Source organism: Colletes gigas, unplaced genomic scaffold (genome assembly GCF_013123115.1).
Source record: "Colletes gigas isolate AHSC1104 unplaced genomic scaffold, ASM1312311v1 Colletes_gigas_Sc00001, whole genome shotgun sequence".
In the NCBI taxonomy this organism is placed as follows: Eukaryota; Metazoa; Arthropoda; class Insecta; order Hymenoptera; family Colletidae; genus Colletes; species Colletes gigas.
This window is the reverse complement of record NW_025106630.1, coordinates 600,269-622,490: the sequence shown is the minus strand read 5'-3', so window position 1 is coordinate 622,490 and position 22,222 is coordinate 600,269. Positions and strand designations below refer to the sequence as shown.

Sequence of the window (22,222 nt, the reverse complement as noted above, 5' to 3'; positions counted from 1 at the left end):
AAATTCTACATTCAATAAATGATATGATTTCCTATACAGAAAATTTGCTGTGACTTTAATTATACATTCCTGATAAAATGGATAGTTTTTTAAAAACATAAGGAAAAAGTATTTGAATTTAGAACGTCGAGAGTTCCAAGTCTGTTTTTCCTTAACAGTGATTCTAGTTATATTTCTAACATAAGTTTCTAGTACGTAACGACATAAAATATTTTTCAATCGTTATATGAAAACGTCTGTTTCTTTTCAGTACAGCGATCGGTCTACGCCCGTTCTTCTGATAGTCTCGCTCGCGGGTATCAAAGTATGCAGTCCAGATGGAAAAGTGAGTATAAGTGACGTACGTAGATAGCGTTTGACGCGCGCGGGAAATATAGAAAAGGGAACGAGGAAACCCGGGAGGGGAAGGAACATGCTTTCGCGTTCGCGTATCCATGAGATGCAAATTAACATTGTGTGCCTTTTAGTGTGTCCCCGAAGTGCGACCCACAAAGAAACTCGGTCAACGCGCCTTAAACACGATGTACACATACGAAATATCTACGCCGAGTCGAGTGACGTTCTTTCGCAACAGCTTTTAGTTCGGACAATTTTGATGCGAACGCTTTGTACGTCTGACGAATATTTCGCGACGAAAATGTCATTCGTATATTAAACGTTAAGTCTTTTACAAAATATGGTTCGTCAAACGATTTTCACCGAACCGAGACGAAGCAATTTCTCCTTTTGAATGTTGACTGATTACACTCAAAGAGCCTCGATGATAGAGTTTTCACTTTGTCGCGTTTTAAATTTCAATTCCAACGTTTGCCGTGGTTGTTTTACACGAAACATATTGTAGAAAATGTTTTAATACATTTGGAAAATCACTAACTAGTTCGATTGAATTTTTTCGTCACGATTTCGAAGCAGTTTGAATTTCTCAATGAATATTTAATTTAATAATTAACGTCGATAAAAGAATGAATTTTAACAGCGTGTTGTTATAGCAAGAAAAATAAACGAAACAAGTTTGGACATCAAAAATTTAGTCTTTGTTCGTGGAAAAAAATGGAAAATTCTATGGAAGGAAATATCGTGAATAGATTCGAAAATGTAGGACGAACAGAAAATGAAACAGGTCACGGTAGAGGGAAATCATTAATCTCATTGGAAGAGCGTTCTATTGCGCGAAAAGGTAAAGAAAATTCTAAATAAAGTGCTTCTAGAATAAATGAACTTTCTCAGGATTTTTGTCAGGAAACTGTTTCTAAGGGTACAGTTCCAAGAAATAATGGTCTTGTAGACAGAGAAAAACCGTACGTAACTATAATTAATAAAAATAAGGGAACAGGGTTTGCTAAAGAATGTATTTCTATTTTTTGTATGTTTCTTGCCATATTATACTTACCACATATTTTAATGGATATTATTCCTCCTTTTACTTGCAAGTTACTATTTAGAACCCACATTTTGCTTTTCTTTTTGCTACAGAACTTTACTCTAACATACTTTTAATTATGAAAGTTTTACATTTCTATTCAGAACATTCCTGTTACATCAATTTAATACTTTAAAAAATTATATTTTATTTTAAATTACCGATACGAACGATCGATCGTACGAAATGTAATTTACGAATCGGTCAAATAGTAGAAAAGTTATTTAATATTTACCTTCCGCTATCAAATATTGCGTAGTCTCTTTCAATTATCAATTAAATTAAAATTTCATCTCATTCGGTTTTTCTTGCATAAGCCGAGGTATACTATATATAGATAATATGTATATGTATATGTATAACAGTTCCTCATCACTTTGAGAGCCGAAGAAGAAAAAATTCCCCGGTAAAAAGCATCGCCAATATTCGATCTACAAAACAGTCGAGGGGCAAACTTTTCGAACCTATTGATTTTATTGCAGTTTATTGTTTTTTCGGTCGAGTCTACGCGAATTGGTTTTGCGCGAGTGCATATTCAACCCACCGAAATTCTCGAAAATTAATTAGCCAATGACTTTCTCATGTATCGAACGATAACGTAAACGTTATATTTCAACGATATCGGTATCCAGAAATTTCATTTACCGACGCCTATGGTTCAAATACGAATCGCAGCAACGAGTCTACAATGAACGAATCCAGTACAGACATCTTTGTTTATTGTTTCGAACCGTTTCATATTAATAATCCAGCGTGTATGTCTTGTTATATTTGTTGTACAACTAATTGTTCAAAGGCTTTATATATTTTTGTAAAAATGAAATTTCAAACATAATTCGAACTTAGTATTGATTCGTTTGAATCACTGAAAAGTAATAAAATACAGTAGAACGTATTAACAATTTTTAATTAAGCGTTCAAATATAAGAGATTTTTGTTCTTAATGAAATAACTTTATTCGTTACTTTTGGTTTCATTCTGTGAATAAAGTAGTTATGAATTTTATGCACTTTCCTTAATATTCATCAGTCAAGAGAACTTAATAAAATATTGTTAACTTTTGCATTCTTTTCCGTGTAAGTTTATAACACGTGAAAAAAAACGTTACGTAAATAAAACAGTAAATAGAGTAAAAGGCGAAACTTAGAGGCGATCAATTTTCAGTTACCTTTCTCGAGTTGTCGCGGCGCGGTCCTAAGCGTGCGACGACTTCTCAGACGCACGTACGCGCAGAGGCGAACAACTGTGCCGGATGTTAGTGTAAAAGGAAGCCACGAAACCTCAAACGTTCGGATTCAAACTTGCTCTCTTGGTTAGAACTTCACCCAGTTCTGTATTTGAATCTGGCTGATTGCAACCACTCTCCGGGAATTGAACTTTAACCACTTTCCTTGGAGGCGACTTGAAATCCTTATGGATTTCAAACCTGCCAGCGGGCTTAGTCGGGTTGCTCTTTGGTTAGTCCGTATTAGAAATATCGTACAATTGTCTGGTCGCCTCGTCGTTACAACCTTAGTTCTGAAATCGAAAGTATCGACTCACGATCACGAATATACTAATTTTACATCTTCTAATCTATTAATTCTTGAACGCCGTGTGTCACATAATTATTTCACGCTTCGTTTCGAATAGTTCAAATATCAGATTCTTTAAAGATGATTTAATGTCAATCATTTTTCTGAATCTTTGAACTTTTTCTCTCATAAGCGATCTAGTAACAGTTCTTTAATTTATATTTACTTCTCGTACTCGGAGGGTTTCGTTAGCCATGAATATTGAATACAGCTTTAACCATTGTTCTTGGACTACTATCAGGTCCTCTCGGGTGACCAAGTCTTTGTCTTATCAATCTTCTCATTTTATTTGAAACTTTTAACTAAATAAACGATCAACTAAGATGAGTCCTTTGCAGGGATTCTTTTAACTTTTCTCACGCACATGTTTTCCGCCCGGAAACCCTTTTTGTCCTCCTCTTTTCTTTCCATACATTTCTTTTTTTTAAAGATTCCAAGTGTTGGTTGGTTGCTTTCCGATTTCGATGACATTCTTCGACATTAAATTTAGGAATCGATTAGGGCCAATTTTATTTAGTCAACGTGAAGTAACATGAATTTCGATAATGAAAACTTTCTAATGGATTACGACAAATAAATAATATGACAGGATGCATTCTGTTTGAATCGCGTTTTACGGTGCTAATTTATCGTTGGAATGGCGGAAACGTCGCGACGAGGTGATTCAATCGCGATTCTGTATTGCAACAATCTCCGATTCTGTTATTCTTTGCAACAAAACATCGGCAGGAGCAGTTTCCTCGGGTCCCCAGAGATTTCAAAGTGATGCCGTGATAGACAGCCCGAACGAATCCATCGGACAGAGACTAATGCGGCCTAGCTCTTTTCTATATCGCTGTCATTCTGATTGATAATCCTTGTTTCTCTCTCGGGCCGTCTAATGTCGCTTTTTGTTTCCGCTTTTCCCTTTCCCGAACTTCTGACTTACCCGGGCTGCCGGGGGCTCGAATCTTTCGGGATACCGGTGGCACCGAAAGTTTTAAGAAGTGTTTTCGTGTCGCGCGTCGAAGGAAAAATTCCACGAAAAAGAGGAGAAGATATGCCCGGGAGGCCTATTTCGATAGCTCCGACAACAAATAAAAATTTTATTCCGTTCGCTTTTCGTTCGCCGCGTTCCTCGTAAAATTGCAGCGAGAACAAACATATTTTAGATATGCATTTCGGTATTCATACTTTAATTTGTGTCAATTTTTATTGGAAAATGTTGGAAATTCTTCGTACGACTCTTTTAATTTTGGTACTATTTAAATGAAATTATAATATTTGGAATGTTGACAGTTGTTATTTAAATTTTAGTCTTTAAGAGAATTTTGTTATTCGTTGATAGACGTTGACTTGCTCAATTTTAATGGTCTGATTTAAATAACATTATAATATTTAGAATGTTGACAGATGTTATTCAAATTTTAGTCTTTAAGAAAATTTTGTTATTCGTTGATAGACGTTAATCATCAAAATTTCTCTATTTTATAATTTCTAGAATTTGAATCCTTCTTTCAATTTTTTGTGTTCCTCTGTCGAGTTATTTTTAAATCTGCAATTACTACCTAGATATAATTACCCTCACTCGTATTCGTACACTAAATTATAACAAGTTTTTCATAAATTCTTTCCATTTATTTTTAAATGTTGTTTATTACACTGTGCTGTTACTTCTATTTACGAGGTAGTTTTTTTTAATTTTTTAATATTAACTAGCTAACTATTTAACTACTTTTTAATGCCCAATTACAAAACCGATAGAGAGGTATAAATTAGTATATAAGCAATATACAAATCAACACAATACGTGGTGTCCCCAACGGTCACCCATCCCAAACTACTGTATTTGACCACGCCCAATACAGCTTCATTTCAATAATCAGACGAGAATCTTTTTTTTCGACAACGATTTATTAACAATATATTTAGAGTTGTACGTGTATAGACTTAACCTAAATCAACTTTATACAATCTTTTCGCATGTCTGATGTTTGAAAGTCCCTGCTTCTCTTTGTGGTTCTACCTTTCATTTTGTAACAGCATAGACATAGTATTTATTTTTCTTTTACAGTTATCACAGTGTGCTGTCTAAAAATATATATTTTCTATTGAAGGAGTATCTTTGCTTACAGGAAAAAGTGTATTAAAAACCTGTTTCACTAACAAACGAAAAACAGTTCATCCAACATACCATAATAAGTTTTGTTTTTAATTTAAACCCATAAATATCTCAATGTACGAAACAAGCTTTTTCCCCATTTATAGTGAATCCCCATTATAGTCTACGAATACGAGTATGAGTAACTGTATACTTAAGATATCAACATTTCAACTCAATTTAATAGTTTATATAGGTTAACAAGTTCACTGTTGCGCGAAACGTAATATGCTCGGTATCGGGTATCGTTTCGTGCTTGCCATACTTCGTCGAACCTAAAATTCCGCCGCGAGAGGATATCTCCGTATTTTTCTACCGCTTTTATCGAAATTTACAAAGCGTAACCGAAAAGGAGAAGCCTACGTTGTTATTTTTCTCCCCGGAAACTGTCAGCCACGAGAAACTAGCGGGATGCGCCGCCGATCCGTGCACAAAATCAATTTGCAACGGCTGCAAATTTCATTTGGAAGTAGGCCACACTTTACGTGTGAAACGCGGGCGAATATGTTGCCATGCTTTATACAGGGTGTTCTGCCACCTTTTGGAAAAATTTTAATGCGAGATTCTAGAGGTCAAAATAAGATGAAAATCAAGAATATCAATTTCTTGACTGAGGCTTCGTTAAAAAGTTATTAACAATTAAACTAAAAAATTTCAAATCGTTCTGGAAAAATTATTTTCGATTGCGGGGGTCAATTATAATAATTTTTGGTGAATACACATACCTCCGAAATCCTACCCACTTTCGAGAAAAAAAATCGTGTAGGTGCGGAATTTTAAACGTTAATAACTTTTTAACGAAGCCTCCATCAACAAATTGGTATTCTTGATTTTCGTCTTATATTGGCCTCTAGAATTCCCCATTAAAATTTTTCCCAAGGATGGCCGAACACCCTGTATAAAGTTTCGTTTGTTTACAGCGTGTAATGTTTCATATCGTTTCAACGATTTAATATTATTTAACGTTCAACAAGTTTTGGATCGCCTTAATATTATTCTAAATGGTATTTTAAAATAGAAAAGGAACATCTTTGGAATTTAGAATACGTGATTTGTTCTATTCGAAATGTTCTTTGTATAACATAACCGTTGAAAAATATACTATATTACATTTTCCTCGTGCATCGATCTAATAAAAACGTAGAATAGTATTTCATTTGGAACGTTCCACGTGTGCATACCTGTATGGGAATAACAGAGGCCCCTGGGTGTAAAGCCCGATTCTAAGTAAATTCTTTTCTCCCGGAATCTGTGAATTATTGAACACGCGTGCGTTAGTTTATAGTACAGATATATTTCATTAATTGCTGCTGTAAACTGTTGTGAGATAAAATTAAGTTATCTCGTACGAAATTCATGACAGTATACAAGATTTCAGGACAATATGAGCATAGTTAAATTTACTCTTTTAAAATAAGAATTTAAAGTAACAGATATGCATCTTTTTTATCTACTATAAATTTCAAATTTTATTTTTATTCACCATACTTCGACTTTGGTTCGAATAATCTTCTGTCTAAGAAATTAAAGATAAATTAGAAACTAAAAAAAATTATGAAAACATAAAACAATTTGGAAATAGCATCCATCTTGTGAAATTGTATTCTTATTTTCTACAAAGAATTTAACCAAAGATTGTGAATCTACTTTTAATAACGATTTAATGACTAAAAACGTTTAAAAAGTTCTGAAAAGCTGATTTTATGGAGTACAAAAATATTATATTTCCAAATTAATATAAAGCACCGAAATCAATATAAATCTTCAATAAACGTCGATTTTAAAATATTATTTTTAGCAACGTCCGATAGCATTGGAGGGCCGTCGATCGATAGTTTTCGGTTTTCTTTTACCATTCCGATGGATGATGTCCAGGAAATGAGAAATTTTGGCATCGAATTCGCTATCGATACTTAGGTGACGTTTCGTCATCTATTGATTCAATTTTCGTGATTGCGTGGCACGATAACTTTTCTAATATAAGTGAATAAGAGTGTTTTGGAGGGACCCGTGCCTCATGTCACTCTGTGCCACCTGTTACGCAACTTACGTGACACGAAACCCAACAGGAAATCGTGCGTGTCACTCTCATAAAGGATTCTCCCGACCCCAACTAGGGTTGCGGTTCTCAGTCGTGCAGATCTTAATTGGCTTTCCGTGTTAATCAGTTCTTTGATTCGTTATATTTACGTTGAATCCGGGTTCAGAAGTCTCTGATGTAAACTTTCGTTATTAAACTAATTTAAACTAGCTTTTGTCCAAGTACACTTGAGAACTTCTATGGCTTAATGAGATTCTCTAAGTGAACGCATAGAAGCTGCTTCACTGAAAACAAGCCGCTTTAGGATGTTTACTATTTAAGTAATAGGAAGAAGTGTTGCCAACAAACGTTGTACGACTTCGAGGAAACGTAACGTGGTGGCAATAATTATTTTCTTAATGGACAGTTTTATTTTTTTTAAACAGAATTCGATACAGTAATAAAATATACTTCTTTTGTAGCTTGTTTATATTCGAAAATATTTAAATGTTAATTAGATATCGTAGTCAATTCTGGAGAAAACAATTATTTACGAAAAAATGCTGGCAATTATGCAAACATCCTGTATTCATGTTTAAATTCATTTTAAATAAACAATTTATAATTTAGTTTTGTCACACAGCAGTCGTACAATCAATAGGAATTGCTGAAACTTCTTTGGGTATATAGCGTCAAAGTAAATTTCAAAATAAACATAGAAGATAGCATAAATTATAGTAGGTGGTATAGTCATTGGATAGAGGATGAAATGCCCTTTAAAACGAGCGTTCATTCAAGTCGATAACGTAATTAGTTCCGGAGATATTAGGGTTCGAAGCGTTTGTTTACTTTTCATCGTTTACGTCGCGAGGTCAATGAAATTTCTTACTACGGCCTTCGTAAGGTCGTTGACCGCACGCACTCGTAGTACATAGTAAACACTACGTCACACACGTGCAAAAGAGAGAGATTCGACGCGTTAGACGGAGACAGAGATAGTCGAGTTAGACAAATTACCCCTTTATTTAAATTACGATATTTCCAAAACTGAAAGTCTGATCGACATAAAACAAAATCATTTAAAAGGGGAGGCCTTATCACTTCTAACAGTGGCTCAATTATGAAGAAAACACTAGTAGTTCCGGAATTGCACACATATTAGATTTGACTATAGTTAAGTGGCGCTAAAATAACATTGTATGTTAGAAATTCTAAACGAAATTTAAAAAATGGTCATTTGACCGGTCGTGATAGGTGTATTGTTAATTTTCGGGGAAGCGTGAATCTATTATTAAACGTACTAGAAGCCAAAATGCTGGTCGATACGTTGCATTGTAATTTACACAAAATGTTACTATTTTGAGTATGTTCTCCGATAGATTGTTTTACTGTAGGAGCGTAAACAAAGGATCGTTGTATATTTTGGCTGTTTTATTTGACGAGTATAGCCGGAACCCGTGTGCCGTCACTCCCTTTTTATTTTTCATTCGTGTATCGGTACATTGAACCGACTGCATCCTCGGTAAATATTGGAATTTAAACATTTTCCGTTAGGAATATGTGTTTCTAACTTGAAAGTGTAAAAATATGTACTAAAAAGTCGATTTTTCTGTAAAACTTAAATAAATGCACCCCCTTTTGAACATATTTTTAACTAATTTAATTCTCAAAAACTTCGTTCTCCGCTAAAAAGATAGCCATAGAAACATAGATAAAAATTTTCCAATAACATGTTGTCTTAAACGAAATTATATTTAATTAAGTTGTAGAAAAGTAAATCAAAGAAATGCCTCATAGTAAAACTTATTTGTATGAAGAGCCATCCTTTGCCATCAAGAATACTTGTTTAAAATTTTTCTTTAAAGAAAAGACGCATTTGCAACGATCGTTACTCCAATGTATTATTCAACAAATATTGCAGCCAACTTGATTAATTAACGAACGTTCTCACGAAAAAACGGCCATCATTATTAAATAGAAATCGTACAGTTTTTCACCGCGATAATGGGACGACGCACACATCGATTAAAACCCATCAAAACTTGAAAGCATTAAAACGGGAAATAATGGCCCACCCAGCGTATATCCACCTGACAAAACTACAAAATTTACTTCGCGGGAGAAGATTTGCATACAATGAATATTATTACAACGCATCTGGACGATATCTTCGATGCAACAATGACGAAATTCGTTTACACAAACGATTCTATCAGAAATTATACGTAAATTTTTACTCAAAAAACTGTGACGAGTTTTGCCAACTACTTAATAAAATATTAAAACGTAATATTAAGAGACTGAGTTTTTATTGATTGGATATCTATTAAGACAGGTGAATTGTGAATTTACAGTTTGTGACTATAATTGTTATTATCTAACAAGTTTACTGTAATTTATAATTTCTAAAGAAGAATCATACAGACCAAAATATCAAATAGTTTTTTGGATTTTTGGGAATTTCAATTTCCTGCATTACAATGAAAATTATTATATCTGTGATTCACTCACATCTTTGTCATTTCTAAGAACATTATACTACTTGCTATTATTTATTCCTCACACGTATTACAAGTTTTTGACAGTCCTCAGCTGTCTTTTTAAAGTCTCCTAACCGTAAATCATCCTTAATTTGCTCCTTAAATCATCCATATCCCCTTCCGGCGATCCTCCATCACGGTAATCATATTTCTACGTTATTAATTTAACCGTACGAGGAATAAATAACAGAAAATCAACATAATTTGATTGAAAGCCTTATAAAAATTCATTGCTTCAACCTATTTGCTTATTATATTCTGCATTTACGGGTCGGTGAGCATCGTTAACTCCAAGTTCGTATGTTTCACGTAAAATATGTTTTTTTTTCTCGTCGCAAGATGTAAACTCGAAGACATTAGAAGTCTCGATGAAGTTGGTCCGTCTGTAGTCGCACAGGAGAAGTCCGGATTTCCCTTGGAAGCTTTCCTTTTCTGTAACCAAAGAAAGTTCCCAAGGATAGCGTAGCCGTTCAGGGACGTATCAAAACTGGCGGCAAAGGCAGAATCTCTCATTCCACCTTCCGCGTAAGCAGGCTTCTCGTAATGGTCGCAAGTTTTGAACAATGTACGCTACTCATCTCCATTCACCGGCCCGGCTACCGTCTTTTCTTTGGGTTTCCGCTTGGCGACGAAGGGAACCTACCCATAACTCGTCTCTCGTTTGAATTGAAAAGTTTTTAAAAGATCGCCCGACGACACGATTTAAGATTCGAGAGAGGAAAATCGATGTTGCTGAAACATTGAGAAACGGCTCGTTAACGTCGGAACAATTCGAACGCGACGAATAAATAATAAAAGAACTCCATTCGTTTCCAATAGAAGAACGAAGGTTGATGTATCGATGTGGCTAATGACGTTCTTAATTCACTAAGCCTTTATTCTGGTTGAAATTAGAAAAAAATATTAGGGGCCACAGAATACACAAAATAAAGAATACATTTTCAATGATAAAACAATTTTCTATCCGTTTTCTACAAAAATGTTCCTTCATAGTGATAGCACTAAATCACACTCGGCTAAATCAGAATTAAAATATATTAAGTAAAAGTAGCTGATATGAAGAATATAATATATGGTGTCTCTAATTTGAGAACGTACATTAGAAATCTAAAGATAAATAAAATAAATGGGGAGGAAAGTCACCTGTTAATTGGGGGCAACTTCGTTTATTGTGCGGTTTCTTGCGAGAGAATCTTTAAAAACTCGATTGTGTTTTATTTACTGGGTACCAAACAAGGAAGAAAACTTCTTGGACCAACAAAACTGTTGTTTTAGCGGACAAATTACACGCCACTTCGAAATGTTCCGAGGGAAGGGTGTGTTTTGATGCGCTTAACCTGCGTGAAACTGATCTTCATCCAATTATAAGGCGCCGTGCCTAGAACTTCTTGATCATATTACATCCCTCCACACCGAATCTTGCGAAACCCCTAGCACCAGCTTCTCCAAAAATACCACGCAAAGGAGGCGTGCGTGAATTTTTAATTTAGAAAGTAACAAGACTTTGCGAAGAAATCAAATATTATTAATATTCCAATATTTCCTTCTTAACGAAAAAATTTTCAACCAAAAATTATTCTATACATAGAAATTTCTTAAATGAATACAACACTCTGATAACTGCAATTAGCTTCACTGTGCTTTTATTTGCATTCGCAATTTAAATAAAGTCACTCCTTTGCTTGAAAATCGATTGTTTCTGTTTACAGTTTGTGCACGAAGACTCAAAGGAGCACCTAAAGTTGATCAGAGAAACTAGTTTGTCTTTAAACAAATTTAACTACTAACGCAATCCAATGTCTACTAGATCTTGGTTGTTTCTAACTTATGAGCTCAGAAACTCGCTTACTTCCCAGTGTCCAAATTGAGAATTTACCTTTAAAGTCACAGAGAATCCCACCTGTTTGTAGCACGTTGTTCTAAACGTCTTCTGAAAGTTTCACTGTTTACATAATTATTGCTAATCAGGGTTCGCTTCCAAAAGTTTCACTTCTTGAAAGTTGCATAAAATTCTCTGAACCAAGAGCATGCTTCTAATTACATCAGATGCGTGGATAAATTATAAAGACCTATGGACAAATTTTATTTTGAACTTATTCTTTTACGTAAAATTACACATTTTAAAATAATAATAAATAAACGTTCCACGATGCACGAACGTAATTCCACTGACAATGTTACGTATGGAACATCTTGGAACGTTACAGGGCTATCGTTTGCATTATTCTGTCCTTGGTATCGTGAGACACGGAACGTTTTCACAGAAAAAGTATGAAGAATGTATCATAGCACGTACGTGTCGTTGCATAATCGTCATTTGATATTAGGAGAAAGTCTTGGGAAAATGTTCTTTGCCTCTGGCCGCGGTACCGTTGTTGCACAACAGCCAGACGAAACCACCCTCGGATGTCCTTGTTTGCGTGTAAAACTTTTTAAAAGATTGTCTGTAAACAGTCCGCATTTCATGCTCCCTGGCAAAAAGAAGGCGGAGAACGAGTACGGTCCACAGAGGGATGCGTGCAATCTTCCTTTCAACGCTGTATTTGTTTATTTTCTCGACGTTTGAGAAAGTTTGAATTTACGACTGGCGATTATACTCGACTGGCCATTCACAGTCGATAAGAGTAAATAAACAACACTTGTGCTTGTCAAATTGTACCCATGTTTGACGTTCGACAGCTGCAAATTCTTAAATTGATTAACCTCTGGCCTTAAACAATAGTGTTAAATAATTCTCCTGTACTCACAATGGTAAATCCAGTAGTATAAATTACGTGGGTGAGGATGTTAATGCTTATTAAGGGTTGTTATCCTCTTTTAAACGTAATATATATGCAATGATTATTTAATTATTTATTGTTCCTGAATTACCATGCAATTTATTAAGGATTAAACTCAAAGGATTAAAATAAAATCGGTAAAAATTGTTTGTCTAACTACAAGAAATGAATTAAAATATTTTTAGTTTAATTATAAGTTAACTCTAGTTTTAAGATGCTAGTGTTTCGATAAAACTCTAGTTTCTCGAATCCGTTGTCGAAAATCACAATATTAACATATTTTTTTGTTTCACGTTGCGCATTAAACATTTACAATTATATTTCATCGCGATATTTTTCGATAACATTTTACCTCGGGGAATATTTTTTCGGTGACAACAAAATGAAACGAAATATAAAATGATCTTCCGTGTTTCCAGCTATATTGTTTTTTGTTACAAAGCGTGACGCATTAAAAATGCGCATATACGTTTTATTCGGCAGTGTTGGAAAGAGAATCGGAAGTACGATAAATTTTATACCGACTGATAAAGCGAAGCATTTTATTAAAAATTGAAATAAAATGAAAAACTGCGTTAACTCTGTATTTGCCAGTTTTACGAGAACGTTTTCTGTTTCTCTCAAATATAACCGTGGACACGTTTTGGCTATTACAAAGAAATATTTGTCAGATTTGCGTATGGAAGTACATATGTGTCTTTTCATAAAATATTTTGTATGGTGAATAACTTTTAATGAAATCTCTCTATTTTCCATGTTCTTATTATGAGATTTGATTAGATTTTGAATAAATGGTTCAGTATGGATGGCATTTCCTCAAAAATTTTAATTTTCGTTTTATTTTGATATGTGAAATTGCCCTTTAACATTGTTTACATTGTGTGTCAAGCACATTTTATTATATAAATTTATTTTGTAAATAGTTCGAGTGGTATTAGAAATTAGGTGAAGTTTAGCGTGCTCTTGAAAATAAATGGCAAGCAGGCATTGATCTGAAGGCAAAGAGGAAAATTTCAAGATTTATCGCTTACACGACTATATCACGATTATGAATGCAACGGTCCAAAATTTTCCAGCATTATAATTTTTTTAATAATGTCTCGATCGTCGATCATTTTATTATTTGAAAAGTTAGGAGTCTTTAAAATCTGAGGTAAATTTTCTCGGAGACAAAGAACTTTCAAGAATGGATAATATATATACAGTAATAGTAATATTATAATTTTATCTAAGCAAGTTATCGAGAAAAAAAGATTTGAAAATCGCGTCTGACCATTTCTCGTTATTTCTACTTACGTTGATATTTTTTTAACATCGATCGTAGTTTAATATCATCTATTTTGTATCGATATTATAGTTCTGTAAAAACTAGTTGAAACAAATAGTATTGTATATCATCGACGCGTAATTATTAGTAATAATGTCCAAAGCAAGTAGAAATAACAAATAATGGTCAGACACGGTACATTCGACGCAAAGAATAATATTTATTTCCGCGCGAGTCTTTAAATTTCGTAGATTCCATAATTGAAAATTCGTTACCTTGTGCTTTTCGAATGTTGTTCCGTATAAACTTTTATTAAAGTCTCGCTGAGAGGAGAAACTTCATCAGCGATAAAAAAAGTATGAAATCTTTTCTTCTCCCGCGTTTCCAGGAACAGACTGTATAATAAAAGGACGCGAACTTTTTCTCCGGAGTTCTTTATAAAACTCAACGTTCATAAAAATTCCTCATCCAAAAATCTTTTCTTTGGATCCCTACTTCCGTGAACGTAACTGTAGTTGGCATGTATCGTAGCATCGGAAAAAATACTGAGCCAAAGAAGCTTTTGTGATTAAAGTATTAACTGTTTACTGAACTCTGTAATATTATGAGGTTTCCATTAATTGCTCAGTTAGTTAATCGTTCAACGTAACATAGATACTATACGAATTCAATTTTCTGTCTCTAAAGACGATTATTGAATAATAAAATGTCTACCATTTCAATGTCTTATTTAATGGGATGATTAAGTGGAAAATTTAGTAATTGAATCAAACGCATTTTAGGAGTCACTGTAATAGGTTCCAAAACATTTGTAAAATTGTATTAAAAAGAACAAATTACTCGTATTTTATAATTTGGATAAAATCAATTTAAAATAATATATTATGAATTTTAAATTCATTTTCAATATAAAATTCATTCAAGATTAAATATTTTCAACTAGAATATTTAATCAAATATACATTTTTCCCATCATTTACTAATTCTTTTACGAATATAATTTAATAATATAGAGCTACAATATTTTGTTTCTAAAATCAAAGGCATCGAATAATAACAAATAAGAACAAAAGCCTACATTTCCGATAAACAAATAAATAATTCGAAATTACCAGAGGTGATTCAGAATTGACAAATCGAGTCTTTCGTCCTACAAACTTTCTATGACATTTTGTCTTATTTTCACCCGTGGATTTTCTACGGTTAGAGACGAAACTAGAACACTTCGCAGACATTATTTCGTTAGCGAGGAGATTCGAAAAAAGTCTCTTCGCGTAGAAATTCAAATTTCACGTAGTGCGAGACGTCGTGGAACGTTTAAAAAAAAGAAACTCCGACGAAAGAAGAGCAATTAGAGCTTGTTAGCGCTGCCTATCGACCTTGTTCAGACTCAAGGTCAGGAGGTCTTGTTGTCAACGTTGTTCCGTCGTAACGAGAAGAGCCTCGCCCGGTGGTAGCGCGAGGACCAACTCGTCTCCTTCATCAAGCGACGACGGACGACGCTCTGTTCTACTCGTTCTCCCACATGTTTCGTAATTATTTCACGTAGTCCCGGCAGCAGCTTCAATTAATTGCGAGCCGAAACGAAAGGAGCGTGGCGCGGTGCTTTAATAATGCGACATTCGCCCTCTCTTTCCATCCTAACGACCATTTGCCTTCTCCGGTGTTTCCGTCGCTCTCCTTCGCCCGATGTGTGCGTATTTCTCCTGACGGCCATCAGAGACGAACTTTCCACCGTCACCACGGCAAATGGAGTTAACGACCGCTAAAAAACAAGAGATGTAAAAGAACCGAGGCACGCACACGGTTTTCGCGTAACAAGACAACGAATTGTTTTCAAACTCGAGCCTTATTTGACGGTTAACGATCAGTGGCTCTAACCTTTGGCCATCCTTTATAGTGTCTAGATCGTAGCACTTTAAATTGTTCACCTGTTCACCAGTCCACCTGGTGAAGCTATCGCGAGACAGTCTGAACAAAGAAATTCGTGATCATGTATAAGCTTCACTTTAGGATGCAATTTTGTTAGTTAGAAGCTCCTGAGCAAACTTACATTTGACAATTAATGATCAGTGGCTCTAACCTATGGCGATCCTCTGTAGTGTCTAGATCGTAGCACTTTGGTCCACCTGGTGAAGCTATCTCAAGACAGTCTGAACAAAGAAATTCACGATCATGTGGAAGCTTTACTTTAGCATGCAAATTTTTCAGTTTCTAGTTCGGAGCTCCTGAACAGAACTGTCTTATTTATATTCTTTAAAAAAAAAATTTAAATCTGCAAAAAGAATATTAAATTGCTCTCTTCTATACGTATCACGTAATCACATTTTGTAGAAAATATTCAGAATTGAATGCTTAACCCATTCGATAGTGTTATTGTTTATCTAAGTTCTGTCATTTCTTGATGGGTACACATATTTTGCCATAAATAAAATCAAATACGAGTATACTCGTTGGCAGTAGGCACACTATTGTATTTATGTCTGTGCCCACAACAGATTTCCAAATTTAAAAGGTTTTATAACATATTTAGTGTACCAGAAGTATATTCGTGCTGGCTATGCATAACACCTTACCAACCACAAGTATACTCGATAATCATTAAGAATGAACTGTATTATAGGTTCGTGGAATAAATAATTGGTCAAAATACATGGTTAAACGATATAAATGTATTTCCAAAAAATTTTACATAGTTCACAAATAACACATATTGCTCAATCCAAAAAACCGAAACATGAGAAGCGCGAATTAAAAACACTTATAATCACAATTATATCTAACAAACTGTTCTTGTTTAAATAAAATTGAGAAAGTAAAAGAACCTTGAAGAATAATCAGACCTTGAGAGAATCAAATATGCACGTAAGCAGGAAAGTAACAAAAAGTTGAAGAGTTTCTTTGATCGAACGAGCCTGGTGGAACACGTGCTGTCGAATAGTAATCGTCGGAATGCCTCGTTACGTTCACTTTACGGATTCATTGATGCGACGGAAACAGTTGCAATCAAGGTTAAAAACGTCGGATTAAAGCACGCGACACGAGCAAAGCGACAGAGCAGAGTCCGGACAAGGAGGACCGACAAGCTTTAATCCTTACGCAGGATTTGGTTGGATTTAAAGTGTCTGACACACGAGTGAGAGTTAACAACGCTCACCTGTGGCACTGATTTTGTCGCTCATCATGCGACATCGAGTAAGATTACGCAATTAACCCGTTCAAAGCGTGGAAGACCCTTCTCTGATCCGCAGTCTTAATACGTACCGCGTTTACAATGTCATTGAAGCAAAGCAGGGAAGATTAGAGACTCCCCTGTGTGAATCTATGCAAAATTATCGATAAAAAATTTTATCGTGATCGTACAGAAGAATTCTTAACACGAGACTCTGTCAGAACTCTTTTACACTTTCTTAAAAAATATAATTTAAAAAGTATATCTGAAAATCCTTATGTCTGAACTTTTAAAATTAACAAAGTTATGGCTGTTTAAAGACATCATGATCAACGTCATTTTCTCAAAAGTATGTTTGCCAAAACAGTGTCCATATTTAAAAATCTATTTGACCAATTGGCTTAAAATTTTAGATGCATGTTTAGTATATGTATGATTAAAGCTCGTACTAGTATCAACACAAAATTTTTACGGTATCTTTAGGCCTCCGAAGTAAAAAAAAAACATGAAAAAATATCGATAATCAAATTTGTAAGTATTGCCATTTTTTTAATTATCGACTTTTTTGTTCTAGTACCAGCTATAGCCAAACTCATACTAATCGAGAATCTTCCAGGTTTTTTTCATTTCAAACAAACTGAATGGCCGGGAAACATGGACACCGTGAAACGATCGTTTTTTAAAAGTGACTATGCTAAGAGATTAAAATTTTAAAATGTCACTGAAACCTGTAGAAATAGACCTTGTAAATTTGACTTCAAGAGGTGTTACAGTTTATTCACAAAAAATTCTCCCATAAAGTTTAAAAAAATACACTTCACGATACCTCCTAGTGTACTTAAATATTGGGCTCTGTACAAGAATAGAGAATTTCAGAAGGATGGAAACTCGCTGATATATTCGAGCACTTTACATTCACGAAATCGCTGGTAAGAGTTCACGATAAATTAGCAATTTGGCAGGACGCGCCTAGACAGTGGACAGCGATACCTTAATCGCGAATCGAGGGGATCCGCGTTGTCCATTTCCGGGACTTTAGACACCATAAAACAGCGTGATGTAGTGTCGGAGACACCACTGACAAAGATACGGCACCCAGGGGCCTGTAGAAGCTATAAGTGAGTGCTCAGCCGCAGGCACTCTCCGATTCTCTGCTTTCTACCCTTACACCCTTTCCTTGCAATTTCTAGCTACTACTTTCCTCCTTCAACCCCTTCACCTCTACGCCACCCTACGACGCGAGACTCTTCGACCCTTAACCCATCCTCGAAGGAGCTGGAAATCGATAGGGATCTTCGGACCATAACCCGCTCACTTCTCTGGTTATCCCATGTGAATACCGGCAGAAAAATCCTTCGTGACGTAGAGCACGATTTTATGTGACCCGTCTGGAAACTGTCTCTTTTTCCTCCTCGGCGGACCTCCCCCTTCGTTGCATCCGTCGACTCGGCCGCAAGGATTATCTTCGATAATATTGATTGATTCGAATATCAGGGAAAATTAAGAGACGCTGTTAAACAGAAAGGTTTCGAAACTTCGGTACTCGAAGTGACCGTCGAAAATAATTCTACGAAGCTTTTGACACTTGGAAGTAGCGAAGTCAAAATGACACATTCGTAAATTCTAATAAAAATTATAAAAAATGTTCACCCTATTTTATCATACGTCAATTTGGATTTCAGAAGGAAGCCTATAACTAAAATCAGCTGTTGCAATTTTTCTTAAATTAATCGATAAATCTCTAGTCGATTTTCTAGTATAAATAACTTCGACTATATTTTTCTGATATGAAATTTTCGTTTCTTTGACGCTAAAACTACCAAAATGGTCAACCCATTCGTAATTTCTAATGAAAATTGTAAAAACTTCATTCAACTGGATTTTTGCAAATTTATTGCAGTTTTCCGTAAGAGAATGAATAAACATTTATTTCTATTGCATTATACGTTTCTTCATAAGTGTCGGTAGTTATTTATTTGTATCAAAATAGTTAAAATGATAGAAATTTGAAGAAACGTATAATGCAATGGAAATATTTATCCGTTCCCTTTGTAGAAAACTGTGATTTGCAAAAATCCAGTCGAGTGAAGTTTTTACAAATTACGAATAGGTTGACCATTTTGGTATTTCTCGTGTTAAAGAAACGAAAATTTCATATCGTTCAGAAAAATATCGTCGAAGTTATTTACACTAGAAAATCAACTAGAAATTCATTGATTAATTTAAAACAAATTGCAACTGCTGATTCTAATTTCAAATTGGCATATAGTAAAAATATGTTCAACTATCGATGAAATCATTTTTCATCGTGGTGATATATCAATAAAATGTCTTTTTGCTGCTGTGAAGTGGTGAATGCCCCATTGTGCGTCACGAGGAATTATATTAATAACGCGTAGAATTAAGTGAGGCGCAGCCAGTCGATAAATGTCATATGTTAGGCGTAAGGGAAAAGAATTTGTTCGTCCGACTCTCGCAAAAGCGGCAAGCATTAGGGATTGAAGTAGACACGACTGGAGTGTGCATTAAGGGGTGATTGAGAGAGAAACGAGTGAGAAGGGGTTCGTACGAGAGGGTAAAAAGCGTGTACGTACCAAGAGGGTTGCTTGCCGGTAAAGGCACCCAGGTATACGTATAGATGCCGCGTGCCGGCAGTCTTTCCGTTTGAAAACGCAAGAACTTCTTAGAAGAGTGTCTGTCAAAGGGGTTCAACGAGCAAAAGAGTAAAGGAACACAGTAAGATAGAAAGCGAGAGAACCAGAGCCCGAAAGGGAAAGAATAGAGGGAAAGAGGAAATTCCCAAGTGTTGAAAATCAAGATGGAATCGTAGTCGCATACCGAGAAGCCAAATTTTCCGCGTTCTTGAGCCCGGAGTTCAATAATTCTTACGACACAATTTCTGATTTCCACCCTTTTAAGTCGACCTTACGATCCAGCTTCCCACGAAGCCACCCTTTTGATGCGGGGAACATTGGCGAAACGTCGTCTTCGGCTACCAGATTCTTTCGTTTCCTCCACGCATCCGTTCCTGACTCGCTTTTTCCCTCGATTCACTGGCAAACTATCCAAAAAACACGTCTTCTTTAATTATATTATCGTTTAAAAAGAAATTATTCATTTCTCTCAAATTCATTTAACCTACACATTCTCCACAAACCTATTTCTGATATCAAATGTAAACAGTATTCGCTCTACTTTGTTTGCAACAATCAATTTGACAGATTCTGCATTTATTAGAAGTTACAAGTAATTAACTTCCACTTTGAATCATCTACAAGAAATGATAATAATTTATAATAGTATTTCAAACGATTCGATATGAGCTTCCAATAATTTAAATAATTTTTCTAACTTGAAATTTAAATCTAGACTTAATCGTTTTCAATGTCGATCGATTAATTAGCAAACCTTCGCAGACTAATCTGCTCTTTAATCGCTCAGCGCTGTTGATCAGTCATTCGCGTGACACTTGCTGTGTACAAAGCATCCCTTTACACCCTAAATTTCACGCACGTTCTTGGAATCCATTCCAATGTACGGTTCACCGGTAATCGATCTTCCGACTGAAACAGTCGTCGAAGCCTTTCCGCGCACTCCCACGCATTTGTCATTCGCACCTACCGCACGAGAAATTAGCTCGCACCCACACATATTATTCACTAGACGACTTTAACATGTATATTTGCAGCACGCGCTAAAACATGCCACGCAATCTGACTGCTTGCACCGGGACATTTTGGTTAATTGATGGAATCGCTTTTGGGCCAATTAGCTGAGATTAAATGTGTGTCATCGTTTGTGAACGACGTTCTCGAACGATATGAATTTTAAGGTTCGAAATATTGTCTATACATGTCGAGCGTCTGATTAACAATTCCTCTGTGTTTAGATTTATTTAATAAGGGTGATAAATTATTATTGATTCAAATTGAAAGAACGTTAGTGTATTTATTATTTTCTTGTGCCCTACGGATTTGTAAATTCATAAAAACATTTCTCAAAATTAATACCTTGACCTTTTTCTTTACTGCCTCCAAATATTACGAGGAATTGTTTATAAAAAGATGTCTATGTTAATTATAAAAGTGCTTCGGAACTAATACTATTCTTTCCATCCAACATACTACCTGTAAAACAGAACACATTTAATTTAAACGAAACCATGGCAAGACATTAAATTTAACGTTGCTCTTATCTTGTTGTATAGTATGTATATATGCATAACCTATTCCAACAGAATTAATTTCTTGGCTTCCTCCGTAATTTCCTTGAAATATTAGGGTGCCCCAGAAAATATGGTGCATTTTAGTTACCTGGCGTACTGTTACTTTTTAACCACCCATCGAAATAGAAAACATATATTGATATATTGTTGGGAAAACTCTTTTCGTGTTGTACATCAAATTTATCATTTTATTTATTTTAAAAATAACTTCAAAATAAATAAAAACTATAATTCACCCCCTAAACGGTTCAAACTTACTATTTTTCAGTAAAATTCCAATAGAAATCGTCGTACTTAAAGTTACATTTAATTGCAATCATTGTTTAATAAATTAAAATTTTCATATATATATAATATTCCGCAGGTAACCCTAATATAATATTTTACGTTTAAAATTGCAGTTGCATCGTTTGCTAAATCAAAGATTCCAAATATGCAATATTTTTTGGTTCGTAGTAATATTTTAACGAATTAAAGTTTTAACGACGTCCTCGTTATTCCCGAAAGAACTGCACGAAATAATTCTATTTTTCTCGCCAACTTTTTGCCCGCGGAACAGAACACAAAAATACAGAATTTTCTTAGAAACGGGAACGTGATATTAAAATTCAGACTATCCTTATCTTTTACCATATACAAACACTATAATCTCGTGTAATGATGTAAACAGAAGTTGAATGACTTTGCCGCGAGTTATCTCTTTCCTATTCCTCGGGTTTTAATTGGGGTAGAGGACGCGAAATCCCTGGTGCATCTCTGCCACTAATATTTTGAAGTCAGTTCGACATGTACCCACCCTCGTACGTATATTTCCTCCCCTCAAGGCTACCCTCGACGTTCTGTCGGTCTCTCGTTGACGAACTCTAGAGAACGCATCGATCCGCCGAATTAGTGTTTTATTTCGAGGGCTTCTCCTAAGCTCTCGCTTTAATTTTCTACTTGAGAAATTTCTTACTTTTGCGCTCCCTTGCAATCTTTTCGCGATGCGAGAAACGCGAGAAGTATAATTCGGTACGGAAGACATTTTTACGCTAGACAAAATGCAAACCTCCGTTATAGTCGATTTAATTTTTTCTGCCCTTGG

General features: G+C 35.0%; 1 protein-coding gene across 1 annotated transcript in view; it reads left to right on the top strand.

Annotated features, from left to right (window-relative positions):
* Nucleotides 1-256: 256 nt before the first annotated feature.
* The window catches only part of LOC122395962 (tensin-1-like), a 134,497-nt gene continuing 112,531 nt past the window's right edge, over nt 257-22,222 (top strand). The window contains exon 1 of the mRNA XM_043394016.1: nt 257-325. The gene's annotated coding sequence lies outside the window, so the exon portion shown is untranslated. The remainder of the gene's footprint in view (nt 326-22,222) is intronic.